The 9,819-nt window shown below is 51.7% G+C and overlaps 1 long non-coding RNA gene across 1 annotated transcript; it reads left to right on the top strand.

Annotated features, from left to right (window-relative positions):
- The first annotated feature begins 1,326 nt into the window (after positions 1-1,326).
- On the top strand, positions 1,327-9,345 carry LOC138165966 (uncharacterized). Its single transcript, XR_011169507.1, has 4 exons — positions 1,327-1,464; positions 6,070-6,236; positions 8,263-8,347; positions 8,491-9,345. It is a non-coding gene; the product is annotated as an uncharacterized lncRNA (long non-coding RNA).
- The last annotated feature ends 474 nt before the right edge of the window (positions 9,346-9,819 follow it).

Below are 9,819 nucleotides of genomic sequence, written 5' to 3'. Positions count from 1 at the left end.
TAGAAAACTGATGTCTCATCTCGATGCTGACTCACAGAGCTGGAGCTGGCAGAGACCTGGGAGGCCATTCCGTATCTGGAGGGAGCTAGGGGATCATGGATGGGGCTGCTGCTGCCCATTCACTGCAGCAGGGCTAAGCACAGCTCATCACTACCTTCTCCCCCTCTCTCCCTCCCCTCCTCCTCCTCCTCTCCCTCTTCCTTCTCTCCTCCTCTCCCTCCTCCTTGCTCCCTCCTCTTCCTCTCCTCTCCCTTCCTCTCCCTTTCCCCTCCTCCTCCTCTCCTTCCTCCTTTTCTTCCTCCTCCCTGCCCCCTCCTCTTCCTGTCCTCTCCCCTTCCTCTCCCCCTCCCCTCCTCCTCCTCTCCTTCCTCCTTTTCTTCCTCCTCCCTGCCCCCTCCTCTTCCTGTCCTCTCCCCTTCCTCTCCCCCTCCCCTCCTCCTCCTTTTCCTTGTTCTCTTCCTCCTCCCTACTCCCTCCTCTTCCTCTCCTCTTCCTCTCCCCCTCCCCTCCTTCTCCTCTCCTTCCTCCTCCTCTCTCTCCTCCCTGCCCCCTCCTCTTCCTGTCCTCTCCCCTTCCTCTCCCCCTCCCCTCCTTCTCCTCTCCTTCCTCCTCCTCTCTCTCCTCCCTGCCCCCTCCTCTTCCTGTCCTCTCCCCTTCCTCTCCCCCTCCCCTCTTCCTCCTCTCCCTCCTTCTCCTCTCCCTCCTCCTCCTCTCCCTCCTCCCTGCTCCCTCCTCTTCCTGTCCTCTCCCCTTCCTCTCCCCCTCCCCTCCTCCTCCTTTTCCTTGTCCTCTTCTTCCCTTTTTTCCTTCCTTCCTTCACCTTCCCTCCCTTCCCTCACCCCCACCACTAACCTACTGCCTCTTCTGCCCACTCATGTTCACAGTAATGGGCTGTGCAGCCTCTTTCACAGGAGGCCCCTCCAATTTCATAGCAAATTGCACAGAATTCCCACTGGGAGCCTGATGGCTCAGGACAGGCAGATGGGGACTGTCCCAGGCCCCCAGATCTACACTGACACCCTTTGTCAGTCTTGGAGGACGACAGGTAAATCCTCCCCAGTATTCAGGCAGTGCTTTAAGATTCAAGGCTTGCTTTTTTTTCAGGTTGGTGCCTCCCCCCCCCCCCCCCCCTTAGCTTTGTTATACCCATTTTAAAGACGAGTAAAGTCTCAGCGAGCTGAAGTGACTTACCCAGGGTCACACGGCTAGAAAGTTTTTGGGGCAGGATTTAATTCCCAGTCCTCTGACTCCTATTCCCTCAGTCACACTACCCACAAACGCATCAGGACATGCCTTTCCAAAGGGCGGTATGGGCTTGTCACATTCATCATACTAAGGACATTTTCTCTTCTGTTTCATTATACACATTAGCCATTTGAGTCTTGGAATCATCATCCTGTGACACAGAGAATGTAGCTATTATTACGCCAATTTTACAAGTTAGGAAACTGAGTCAGAGTGAAGGTAAGTACCTTCCCCACCCCCACAGGACTCAGCAGGACTTGGATTCAGCTGTTCCTGACTCTGGGTTCGTAGTGGGCACTAACTGGAGATTTCACCAAAAAGGGAACCCGCAGGTGCAGGCATTCCTCTGAGCTGTCCGGCCAGCATTTTCTCTGGGGGGTGTTGAGGGTCTGTGGCTGGCCTTTTAGGGTTCACACACCTCACCCTCCTGGAGCTTCTCCCCAGCTCCACGAGGCTGGGCCACACATGTTGTCATCCCCATTGTATAGAGGAGAAAGCGAGATTTGGATCGGCCGTTCAGGGTCACATGGCTCAGAAATAACATTAGTAAGATTTGAACCTCCGTCTTCAGGCCCCCAAAGGTGAACACTAGGCCTACTCTTTACATAGATGCAGTCCCCAAATCCACTACCTGGTGGTCGTCCCCGTGATGGGCCTTTGCCAGCTTGTCGAGACTGCCTTGTTAGGACTGAGATAGGTGTCCAGGGCACGGGGGGGGGGGGGATGCTTATCCAGCTAACCCTGCCGGTGGGGTTGTGCCTAGGGCGGCCTCTGAGATGCTGGGTCCTCTTTGATCCTGACTGAGACATCAGAAGAGGACCGGCTGGAGCAGGCTCACTGCCCCACTTTGCCCCTAGACAGTGCAATCTCACCAACCTGAAGCCTCTTGGGCAGCCTCCTGGCCCCTCTCAGAGGATGGGCAGAAGACCCCACGGGGCCCCTGCGCCATGATGCCACCGCCCCATGGCTTTCTCGAAGGGAGGCTGAGCTGGCTCCTGGCTGGGTCTGTGGGAGGCCTCCCAGGATTCCAGAGCTAAGCAGACCAGCCCCTGCGGTTGTCTGAAGTATGCCTAATTATAGACCATCCCCGGCGCTGGCAGCCTTTCCCCACAGAGAAGAACAACGCGGTGCCATTTATCTGGCTAGCCACGCTCTGAATTTAGGCTGATGAAGGCTGGTCCCTCAGCTTGAGGGGACCCCGCAGATCCATTCTGGTGACAGGGCCAAGGCACAGAGAGCCTTCAGGTCAGGCCAGTGGTGCTGAGGACCCGCTTGCACGCTTATTTGGAAGGCTGAGTGGGTTTTGTTTATAATTCATCAGAGCGAGGCGATTCCTAGGCTAGGCCTGGGGCTCCTGCCTCTACCCGCAGGACCTCACTTTCCTCCTCTGTAAAATGGGCTGCCAGCCTCTCCAGGGTGCTGTGAGGAGGATGCCCCAGCTGTTCCTATTCCTCTTTTTAAGAGCAGTGATCAACGCGGAGACAGAGTTTCAAGGTCCGCAAAGCCTATAAAGTGCTCCTCGGGCACCTACTGTGTGCCAAGCACCGTGCTGCGTGCTAGGGATACAAGGAAAGGCAAAGGGCAGGCCCAGCCCAAGGAGCTGCCAGTGAGGGAGCCTGGACCCGAGCTAAGCCAGGAAGAGAGGGGCACATAGCCCGGAGGCTCAGGCAGTGGAGTGCCGGGCCTGGCGGTAACGATACCTGAGTTCAAATGTGACCTCAGACACTCAGAGCTATGTGACCCTGGGCAAGCACCTAGCCCTGTCTGCCTCAGTTTCCTCTTCTGTAAAATGGGGGCCATAATGATGATCTTATCTCAGGGATTTTGTGAGGATCTAAGGAAATCGTATTGTAAAGTGATTGCACACAGTAGGTGCTTAATAAAGACTTGTGGTTTCCCCCCTCCCCCAAAGTGTGAAGGGCAGCCAGGAATACGTCTCTGTGTCTGCCTCATCTTGTCTACCCTGGCTGGCCAGAATCACGGTTGCCACCATACCTTCTTCCCGTGCAGAGGCCTAGACAGGTTCAGTGATGCTCCTGGGCGCCTGGCCAGCACGTGGCAGGAGAGGACTCCATCCAGACAGTCTGGTTACCAAGGTACCCCCCCCCCCCGCCCCCATGTCCATCAGTGTCCAAAGCAGCCGCATCCTTGTCTGAGCAAAGAGAAGCCACGGATCTCACGCTGCGATCCTGCCGAAATCAGGGTGGAAGGGGAAAGAGTTGGTCCTGGGCCCCTTACCATAGCCTTCATCCCACCCCCTTCTGCCTGGCCTTCCCATCCCCGCTCAGGCTCCCTCTGCTCTCACATTGTGCCCCAGGTGCCTTGAGGCCCACGGAGATCTCTGTGGGTCCCGTGCAGGGAGCAGCCCCCTCAGACCTTTCCTCTCTGGCCCTACCCAGAAGAATGGATCCAGCTCTGTCCATCCATTTCCCAGGGCTCATTCTGTGACAGGTGATAGGTGACAGGCAGTGTATCTGCTAGTGAACAGGTCTAAGCTGGTGTATGTGAAGGGCCTCCTGAAATTCTGGAACTTTGCCCAGGACTTTTAGCAAGGGAGAGTAGTAGACACTGGGACGTAACCAAGGCTGATTCCAAAGGCAGGGATTTCTGGTTCTAGAGCAGGCATCCAAATGTTAATGAGAAAAGGGATCCGGAGTGTGGAAGGGAAGAGTTTCCAGGACCCTCTGGAGGCATCAGGAAGGACTTAGAGTTGGGCCCTGGGCTTGGGAAGCTTTGAACCCAAGGCAGATGAAGAGGTCAGCAAGACTGCCTCTGACTGTCTAGTCCAGGGGCGGGGAACCTACGGTCTCAAGGCCACAGGTGGCCTTCTAGGTCCTTGGGTGCCATCTCTTGACTGAGTCCAAGTTTTACAGAACAAATCCTTTTATTCAGGCCACATGTGGCCTCAAGGCCTCAGGCTCCCCACCCCTGGCTAGTCCATGAAGGCTTTCTCTGCCCATCAGTGTGTATCCGCCTCCCACAGATGACCTCCCTGAGACTTCAGAGGCTGCCTTTGAGAGCCCCCATGGCTGAAGAATCCTATCAGCTCAGGGAAGGGCCTCCCCTGCATGAGGACAATCCATCGATCAGCCAGTGTATTAACCCTGTCTATGTGCCAGGCACCAAAGCGGTCAGAGACAGTCCCTGCCCCAAGGAGCTGAAACAGTAAGCCAGGGGCTGTACCTTGTCTTGCTTTAGAAACCTTCATGCTCTATGAACATGGCCTCCTGTCCATGAGTCACTGGGGTCAGAGTGAGGGGGAGGCATTTCAGAAAAAGAGGTCAGTGAACTCCAGCCTCTGGAAGTGTAGCTGATGAGAAAACAGGGGTGAGGGTGGGGGAGCCCGGCTTGGCAAAGCTGCAAGCACCGCCAGCCCTACCAGACATGCCTGTAGGTGGGAGAAGTGCCCAACTCTGGGGTATAGGGCAAAGACGAAAGGGTCCCTGCCCTCCAGAGGAAGCGAACACCATGGCACAGATGAATGAGTGGAGACTTTGTGCTGAGAAAATACAAAGTGATGGGGGTGGTAAGGGGAAGGGAGGGATGGGTCTCAGCTGGAGCGGAGATCTAGGGAAGCTGGGGCTCCAATAGATGGAGGGAAAGAGGGAGAACATGGCGGAGCCAGGAGTCAGATGACCTGCCTAGTGCCTAGTATCTAAGAGGGGCAGGGCTAAATTTGAACCCAGAATCCTTGGGTTTGGTCTCTTGATTCTCTGTGTGACATTGGACAAGTCCTTTAACTTTCTCCCACCTTAGTTAACTCCTATATAAAATGGTACTATAGGCCCTTGGAGGACAATGGCAGCATTAAATTCATGACCCTTTGTGCCTGAGATGATTGGTCCAGTGCTCCGGCTTCTCCTCTTCTGCCTCTTTCCCTTCTTCCCCAGGTGCTCCCAGTCCTGGAATGGAACCTAAGGGAGTCCCCTTATTTCCTAGACCTTGTGGGGTGGTGAGGGAGTGTCTACACTTGGCCATAAAAAAAGAAGCCACCAGGCTGTCAATACCACACACTGCCAAAAGAAACAGCACACTGAAGAAACAGGTATCATTCGTAATTACGAGGCTTCACAGATGAAGGAGAGCCCCCAGTCATCACTGCAGATTCCAGACGAGTCAGCCGCGGGGACCATCTCCTTCTGCAGCATGAGGGTTTTTAAAGATTAAAATATGCTGACAGGAAAGAGTGGGAGAGCAGTGTTCCTACAGAGTAAATATCCCCACGAAGGGTCCTTCTGAAGGGAGGGAGCCCATGGTCGGGAGCCCCCTCAGGGTAATCAATCTTAACTATTCATTAATTCCTCTGAATATGACCCTGGAATAAAAGTCTTCACGGTATCACGACCCCCCAAATTAAAAAAAAAAAGAAGCCTTCGTAGGTCTTCTCTGTGTTGAGCCAGTTCTGCAATCAGACTCTGAAAATCAATTCTTTGCTTTTTATCAACCACTGTCATGTTTTACGTGCATGTGTCGAATATAAATTATCCCTGAAATGTGGAGCTGAAGGGAGGAGGATGGGGGTGGGGAGGGGTGGAGCAGCCAGACTGAGGCTCTGAGCATCCCCACTCGGAGGAGGTGGGGGGGCTGCATCGCTTCCTGGCTCCCCACATGGGGAAATCTAAAGGAATTGAGGAGAGAGCATAGTGTGGAGGAAGGATCATGAGCGAGTCTGGAGGAACAATTCAAGAGAAGGCTGGTGGTGTGTCTGTCAGGCACGAGGTGGATGGAATTTGCTTTGCATGCTCAGAAAGGGTCTCTTCTCTGCCCACAACCCCCCCACTCTCTCTGACCCCATCTCACGCTAGTATTGATTTTTTACAATAGATGCAAGTTCAAAGTCACCTCGGAGCTTCTTGTGGGTGTGTGAGCAGCTGGGAGAACAGACCTCCCTTTTCCATTCATGACTCAGTGATCAAATGGGTCCGTCTCATCGCATCTTATTCCGTGATAGCTCTAAATGGTTAGGAAGGCTGTCCTCATATCAATATTATGTAAGTATTCACTATTTCCTTATATGTCCTTAAATCTGCTCTGCATCTTCCCATCACTGTTCCTGCTTCTACCCTCTGAGACCAAATGGAGAAGTTCCATTTCTTTCATTGGACAGACCAATTTCTCTGAAAATTCCATTTGAACTTTCCTAACCTGTGGAGAAAGAGCTGAAACCATTGCAGCTGAGTTTGAGTGAGCAGTGGCCTCTCAGAGCTAGGATGGTGCAGTCCAGGATTCCGGAGACTCCCAAGGAGGCCCCCAAGGAGGCTCCCAAGGAGGCCAGGCCTGGGCACACCAGAGGCACAGGCTTCCAGGTGAAAATTGTGTGGTTTCCCCTCAGACGTGTCTACTAGTCAGCACCATAGCAAAGTGTTTTCAGATCCAAGGAGTGTCACATTCTACTGCTTTTAAAGATGCAGCAGCCCATTCCAGCCACGCAGGCAATGGAAAGAGACTATTGCCAGCTGTGTGTCAGGGGAAAGCGGGATGTCTTCCCATAGGTGATCTGGGCATGGGGAAAATCTGCATTATGTGAACGATGTTCTTCCTCCCTTTCTGTCCCAGAGAGCCCACACACATAACAAGATTAACTGCAGAGAGAAGCTGGTCAGCAAAGCTAAGCAAAACATGGATCGAATCTGACAGTGTATGCAGGATGCCCTACCTCCCCATCCCTGCCAAGATGGGAGGGTGTCGAAGTTTCTTCCCACAATTTATCTAACCACCCCCCAGGCAGTGAATTGTTTTCAATTCTTTGCTACTGCAAGGAGAGATGCTATAAAGATTTTGAGGAATTTAGGACCTTTATTTTTATATTTGGCCCCCTTGGAGGTAAATGCCTCATAGCAGGATCTCTGTGTGTGGACATGTTAGCCGCCTTTCTTGCATAATTCCGAATTTAATTGGTTGCATTTATTCACAAGTCCACTAGGTTTCACGTGCCTGCCTTTCTACAGCAAAACTCTTCCTGACTCTTGTCCTCTTTGCCAATTTGCCCTTTGTGAGGTGAACCCTCAGAGTTATTTTACTGTGCATTTCTATTTAGAATTGATGTTGGCATGCACATGCCCAGCGTTTGAACTCTGCAAAACTGAATGGACTGACTTGGGCAGTGTGGGTCTCCATCCTTGGGGCTTTTAGAGCAGAGGCTAGATGCTCAGTGGTGGCTGTGTTATTCTGGGGATCCATGGTCAGATAGGGATTGAACCAGATGGCATTGCTTCATACGTGGGGCAGCCCTGGGGCAATTAGTCTTATTGAAGAGATGGAATATGTACATGTAGCCATGCCATATAAGGGTTACAGAAAACGGAGGGGCAGCGGGGGAAGGATAGCAGTGCTGGTCTTGGAATCAAGGGCCCCAGGTCCAAGGCCCAGCACCAGCTAATTAGCTTTGTGGCTAACTAACCTTTCTGACCCCGAGCCTCAGTCCACCTGACAAGGCCATTATGTAGAGTGTGCTTTGCACACTGTCATGTGGCAAAGATCTGTAACAGAGGGCTATTTGGTAAATAAATCAACTGATCCATAAGAATTTGTGAAGCACCCGCCAGGCACAGGTGCTGGTTAAATGCCAAGCTAGACAACAAATGGGAGAGGCGCGGGCTTCAGAGAGATTCAGTTCACCTGGCGAGAGATTCCACCAGCTCAGGCTGTGCAGTGGAAGATCCTCCTTTTCCAAGAGGTTTAGTCAAACCTTTGACCTCAACCACAAAATCACAGAAAAACCCCCAAACACAGAGTTGCCAGGAGCCTCAGGGCCGTCCTGAGCAAGAATCTCCTTTCTAGAATCCTTGGAAGTTGTCACTCAGCCTTTGCTTAAAGATAGTCTAGAAGGAGAAACAATGACTTCTCAAGGCAAACCATTCCATTTTCCCAGAGCTGTCATTCCTAGGTTTACCCTCACAGTGAACTTAAGTGACCCCATTGCTTCTAGTTCTTCCGGACCAGGCAGAATCCCTCATGTACTGAGCTGCCCTGAGTCTCCTGAGAAAAGCTTTTATGGAATTTTGTTCCCCTGTGCAGACTTGGGATTTAGGAAACCCTCCCTTTGAGAATCTCCAGGCTGGGGACGGACCTCACCGGGTTGGGGGATTGCTGCTTGGCTAAGGTAAGCAGAGATTTCATTATCTGCACACAGCTTCTGAATTCCCTACGGAACAACTGCCATTATTTGCTTTTCATCCTCAGATAACGCAATTAACCCAACCAACAAGACAAACCTTAATGTCATGTTCATTGGTATCTTTCCAGAATCTACAAAGAGATGTTATGTCGAGATGTCAACAGCCTTAGATGATAAACAGCCTCAGCCTTCTTGTCCCATATGGGAAAACGAACTGGCAACTGGCAACCAGCAGAGGAGGGAAAACAGTATCTTCTTCTGAACCTTTGATTTTTCTTTTTAGAGAAAGGATTGTAAATATGTGACGTGTCAGCAATGCTGACACTACAGTGGGAAGGGAGGGGGAAAGCTCCTCACTGAATCCAGATGTATGACCCGACTCCCCCAGTACTCTGCATGGCACCAGCCCATTCCTGCGGGACCCTCATATGCCCTTCCAAGTCCTGGTCCCAGCACCGGGAATGCCCTCCCCCCTCAATCCCCTTTTTTCAAATCTCCAGCCTCCTTTAGAGGTCAGCCCCAAGGCGACCCCTCCCAGGATGCTTTTCCTCTTCAGTGGAGGGGCTATTGTTCCCCTCCCCCTTCTCACTGTAAGTCTATGTGTGTGTGGGTGTCTGCATCCACATCCATACTGAGATTTCTGTGTTTTGCTTCCCCTCTTAGTAGGTGATTAATGAATACTTGATGACTGATTAAATTCCCAAGTGTTCCCCTCTGGCTTCTGATGAATGGCTGGACTGTCTTCTGATGATTCTTTCTTCCACAGATTATCAGCAACAGAACATATTCCCCCAAACTGAGAAAAGTAACTTTTCAGCAGCCAGAGTGTCAAGAGAGGTGACCTCATTGGACTAGTTTAGTGCTGAGTAGACTTGTTGCATCTTGTCATAAGTCACAAGTGCTTGGAGGTGGCATCCTTCACATGCCTTACTGGAGTAGAAAACAATTGTCTAGAACCTCCAAGATGGGAGTCATCCTCCCATTTATGGAGAGCACACTGTTCTGTTGTAGGCGGATCATCTCAGGCTGAGGGGGGTCATGCAGTGCATTCACAGAACAGAACAATAGCCTGTGAAATGTAGGAGAGGCCTGAGATGGCCTATAAGCCAATGCTTTCAGGCAGAGCCTGAGACTTCTAGCCCTTGAGGGTATTGGCCAAGGTCTCCCAGAACATTAGCAACAGCACTGGAAGGAGAATCTTTAAGAATTTTCTTATCCCTCATTTCCTTTTTTGCTAGTGCTGTGGACATGTATATGTCTATGTGAGGGATCTCAGATGCCTTCAGTAGAGAGAACTCTGGGTGTGGAAATTTCTTCAGTGAAGGTCTTGGTCTGTCTGGTAGATGGGGCTTAGCTAGTGGCCGAGATCACACAGAGAAGAGACAATACACTAGGGTCACAAACCTTGTGTCCAAAGTGAGATTAGAACCCAGGTCTAAACTAAACCTAAAATCTAC

This window comes from Petaurus breviceps, unplaced genomic scaffold (assembly GCF_028583685.1).
Source record: "Petaurus breviceps papuanus isolate PSGF00001 unplaced genomic scaffold, PetGlider_PUasm1.0 218, whole genome shotgun sequence".
Taxonomy (NCBI): domain Eukaryota; kingdom Metazoa; phylum Chordata; class Mammalia; order Diprotodontia; family Petauridae; genus Petaurus; species Petaurus breviceps.
The sequence above is the reverse complement of the archived record's forward strand: the minus strand, read 5'-3'. Positions and strand labels throughout refer to the sequence as shown.